The sequence below is a fragment of the Vicugna pacos genome, chromosome 24 (assembly GCF_048564905.1).
Source record: "Vicugna pacos chromosome 24, VicPac4, whole genome shotgun sequence".
Lineage (NCBI taxonomy): Eukaryota > Metazoa > Chordata > Mammalia > Artiodactyla > Camelidae > Vicugna > Vicugna pacos.
Window position 1 is genome coordinate 13590934 of NC_133010.1, and position 5581 is coordinate 13596514.

A 5581-nucleotide genomic window follows, 5' to 3' on the forward strand; every position below is an offset into this window, starting at 1 on the left:
TGCATCACTTGGTGGTGTTAATTATCCAAGAACCACCCTGTGGGGCACTAACAACGTTTGCAACACAAACGGTCATGACCCTGCACCAAAAACAAGAGTGAGATCAACTTTTGAAGGGCGGAATTTTCTTCACCGGGGTGTTTATTGTAAACCGCCATGAGCACGTGTTGCGGGGGGACGCACATATGCCGCTACGAAACACCTGCTTTTAACTAACGCCCCGATCCTACCCCTGCCAGTTGGGAGCTCCTCCTCCTGCTTTCTTACCCTCCCTTTCTATCTCCCCTTTGTATTTCCTCTTACAACAGCAGCAGCTCTAACTTACATAGTGGTTGTGATGGCCCAGGCACTGTTCTAAGCACTTCACATATATTACCTAGTTTATCCTTGCAACACTGTTACGAGCTAAGTGTTGTTACTGCTCACTATAGAGATGAGGAGATTAAGATTAGAGAGATTAAGTAACTTGTCCCAGGTCACACAACTAGTGGGTGGTGGGTTGGAACCTGCAGTCTGGTTCCAGGGTCTACACTCTTAACCACCAGCGTGTGGAAACAGCTTCTCTTTGGTCACTAAAGTGACTTAATTCCTACAACTTCCTTTTAGTAGACTGACCACACATCCAGGTTTGCCCAGGACAGGCAAATTCTGTAGTCATTAACAATTTTTTGTGGGGGGGTGGGTCGGGAGAGGGAGGCAATTGGTTTATTTTTATTTATTTATTTTTAACAGAGGCACTGGGGATTGAACCCAGGACCTTGTGCATGCTACCACTGAGCTATACCCTCCCCCTCATCTAGAATCATTTTTGACAGCACTCTTTTCACCCTGAAAATTATCCTTTGTTTAGATAATAAATTAGGTCACACTTATAATACTACCTCCTTTTCATTGCTACCATGTGCTGAATGCTCACTATTTTTATGTACCCAGCAACTTACACTAATTATCTTATTAACGGCATAAGAATTCCTGAGGTAGTGATTGTCCCATTTTACAGCTGAGGACACAGAGGCTCAGAGATGTTAGGAAACTTGGCCAAAATTACCAACTAGTACTTACTGAGGAAAGATTCAAATCCAGGTCTGTCTGACACAAAAGTTCATGGCCTTAATCACTACACCACCTTTGCCCTTATGGCAAGCAGCCAAGAAAACACACCTGAAATGTCACTAACTGGGTAAAGAAAAGTTTGCCCTTACTGCTTGCATCCGGTTCAAGTAGGGCAGCTATTCTCAAAGGGTGGCCCACAGACCCCTGGCAACCTCCAAGCTCCTTTCATGGGGCTCACTGAGATAAAAATATTTTCATATTCATACTACGATATTATTTGCCTCTTTCTATGTTGACGTCTGAACTTACAGTGCAAAAGTATTGGTGAGCCTATGATGAGATGCCACTTCACAACCACTAGGATGATTTTAATTTTTTTTAATGGAAAATAACATGTTTAGGGGAGGGTGTGGAGAAACTGTTACCCACGTTTATTGCTGGTGGGAATATAAAATGATGTAGCTTCCATGCAAAGCAGTTTGGCAGTTCCTCAAAACGTTAAGCAGAGAATTACTAAGGGACCCAGCAATTCTACTCCTAGTTATTTTCCCAAAAGAATTGGAAATAGGTATTCAAACAAAAACTTGTACATAGTAGTGCTATTCACAATAACCAAGTGGTGGAAACTACCCAAATACCATTAACTCTTGAATGGATAAACAAAGTGTGGTATATTCATACAGTGGAATATTATTCAGCTTTGAAAAGGAATGATGTACTACAAAATAAATGAATCTTGAAAACCTCATGCTAAGTGAAAGAAGCCAGACATAAAAACCAGACATTATACAGACTGTCCATCATAGGCAGACCCCTAAGGACAGAAATCAAATAAATGCTTGCCAGGGGCCAGGGGGTGGGGTGAGAAGGGTGGGCAATAACTGCTTAATGGATAGAGAATTTTCTTTTGGGGCTGATGAAAATGATCCAGCACTAGATGGTGGTGGTAATTATATAACATTGTGATGTCCTAAATGCCACTTTAAGATGATTAAAATCGTGAGTTTTATACTTTTAAAATGTTTACCACAATTAAAAAAAATTAGAAAAAAAAAGTAATGATGGTTAGAACTGTGGGTGTCAGCATAAATCAAGGTGGTGGTACCAAACTGTACTAGTAGGCATTGTAACCTTCACTGTCACATGCTGGCAGTAAATAAATGAGTAAATAATTTTAAAGCCAGTTTTATTTATGAATATCCTTAGTGAAACAGTAAACATTATTAACTTTATGAAATCTCAACCCTTGAGTATACATTTCTTTTACATTCTGTGTGATAAAAGGGGAAGTCCTAATAAAGCACTTCTACTGCGTAATGAAGTACGATTAACTTAAGGAAAAGCACCTATGAGATGTTTGAGTCATGAGATGAAGTGGCTGCTTTTTTCATAAAACACCATTTTTATTCTCTTTGTTTTATATTTTTGTTTAGAACACTATTTTTACTTTAAAAAAACAATTGAAGGATAAATAATGGTTATTCATACTTTGCTATTCAGCAGATTTTTTTCAAAATTAAATGAAGACTATGATTTTATATACACGTATAATGTAATATATAATATATATAAAGTTTGATATGTTACAGATGATTTTTAGTGTGTCTGTATGGCTTTTATAGTGGCTGCTCCACGTATTAACATTAGATACATAGTTATAAATTAATAAATTATTACATTATATATAAATTACTCATAATTATATATATAATAATGTGATACAATTCAATAGAGGAAATATAACCTTTTCAACACATAGTGCTGGAGCAGCGGACATCCACAGCCAAAAATTTAACTTCAGCCTAAACCTCATGCCTTTTATAAAAGTTAACTCAAAATGTATCACTGAGTTAAATACAAAACAAAAAATACCCAAAAAAAAATTTCTTAAAAGAGGAGGAAATATTCAGGATCTAGGGCTAGGCTGAGTTCTTAGACTTGACACCAAGAGCACAATCCATTAAAAGGAAAAACTGATAAACTGGACTTTATCAAAATTAAAAACTTTTGCTCTGCAAGAATACCCTTTTAAAAGAATGAAAAGACAAACTGTGGAGTTGGAAAATATGTTTCCAAACCATATATTCAAAAAAGGAATAGATTTAGAAATACACAAAGAAATCTCAAAACACAACAGTATAAGAGCAAAAAAATCCATTTAGAGCACACATAAAAGATATAAAGAGACAGACCATTGAAAAGGACATACAGATAGCAAATAAGCACATGAAAAGGTGTTCAATGTCATGAGTCATTAGGGATCTGCAATTAGAACCACAATGAGATACCATTATATACCTAATCAGAATGGCTAAAGTAAAAAATAGTGACAAGTGAAAGACGCCAATCTGGAAAGGTTACTTACTGGATGATTACAACTAAATGACATTCTGGAAAAGGCAAAATCATGGAGACAGTAAAAAGATTAGTGGTTGTGGGGCGGGGGGAGAATGGGCAGAGCAGAGGATTTTTAGGTCAGTAAAACTATTCTGCAGGACGCTGTTGTAGTAGATACATGTCATTATACATTTGTCAAAACCTATAGAATGGATGGGTGAACCCTAATATAGACTGTGGGCTTTCGTTGATAATAAAATATCAATGTAAATTCATCGGTTTAAACAGTAAAAAACAAATTTACCACTCGGGTGGTATGTTGATGGTTGATGGGGATGGAGAGGCTGTGTGTATGTGGGCACAAGGGATATTTGGGAAATCTCTCTAAGGTCTGCTCAATTTTGCTGTGAACTAGAACTATTCTATACAATAGAGTCCATCTCACACACACACACACACACACAAAATCACAACACCAAAAGTTAGCAAGGATGCAGAGAAACTGGATCATCACTGCTGGTGGGGATGCAAAATGGTACAGCCACACTGCAGATCAGTTCAGCGGTTTCTTAAAAAACAAAACATGCAACTACTATATAACCCAGGGCTATCTTGGGCATATATCCCAGAGAAATAATGAATTAACGTTTATATGAAAACCTGTACATGAATGTTTATAGCAGATTTGTCTGTAATAACCAAAATCTGGAAACAACCCAAATGTCCTGCAGCAAGTGAATGATGAAACAAACTATGTGCATGAATACCACGGAGTCCTATTCAGCTGTCAAAAAGGAACAAACTGTTGTACACACAACGAGAGCCTTTTTAAATGAGACCAGTGGTGATATTAACCAGCGTTATGTTTTGATACCGTATAATGAAATTTGCCAAAATTTTTAAAGCTACGTAACTCAGGGAACCAATATTTTCTAAATAACCCATGCACAAGATGACAAAATCATGCATAAGCATTAAGATCCATTCAAAATATAAGATAGACCAATGGATTTACTGGATGGAGTATCCAAATTCATTGCTATGGTTTCAGATTCCAATTGCATCTAACGTTTAAAAAATTCCCATTTGTTGACTTTTAACAAAGGATTCAAAAAGAAAATCCACAATCACTTGGAAAGCTATTCAGCTATGCCTCCCTTTTCCAGCTATGTATCTGGGTAAGGTTAGATTTTCTTCATATTTCTCTACAAAAATAATATATCACAACAGACTAAATGCAGACACACATGAGAGAATTCAACTGTTTTCTATGAAGCCAGACATCAGAGATTTGCAAAAAATGTAAAACAACACCCCTCTTCTTGCTAAATTTTCCTTTGGTTTGGAAAATAGTTATTTTTCATTTAAAAATGGTATTTATAAGATGAATAGGTTTATTATTTTTAAATGATTGATAAAGATATAGTTTCACATTTTTTTTCTTTTTTTGTAGTGAGGGGAGGTATTTAGGGTTACTCATTGATTTATCCTTAGAGGAGGTACTGGGGACTGAACCCAGGACCTCATGTGTGGTGAGCATGTGCTCTACCACTTGAGCTATACCCTCCCCCTACACTTTATTTGTTTGAATTTCTAATTCAGTAAGAATTGGTCAATGTAATATCCATAAACAAAAGCTCTCAGGGCCCTCAATAATTTCTAAGACTTTTAAAGGCTCCTGAAACCCGAAACTCTGAGAACTGTTCTTGGAATTTAAAGTTTGCTTGTTCACTGTAGTTGCATGTTCTAACAAATTCTAAAGCAAACCCACATACCCAAGGACTTCTGTAAGAAAACAAGAGAATGGCCACTTTTAGGGGGAGGAATACATGCCCCCAGGGAGAAAAGGGGTAGTCCTCTGCCCCTCCCTACATCAGGACAGGACAGCCTGGAACTGCTGAGATTCCACATGGAAGCTCCTTCCCGCTGGCTGTTTCCAGTGAGATTCTAGGGAATCACTTGAGAGGCCACTAAGCTTGGCCCCCAGAGAGAAGGATCAGTAATTTGGGAAGCTAGCCCTAGTTTTTGCTCTCCGTCTTACAGACAATATTATGCTTCCAGAAGAATCTGAATTGCCTCCCCTCCTTTATATATTTTTATCTTTAATTCCCCTCCTTTAAAAACGAAAACACAAGCACCATTTCACCAATCAGACTTTTACCAAAATAATGACTTCCAGTATATCCAGCTA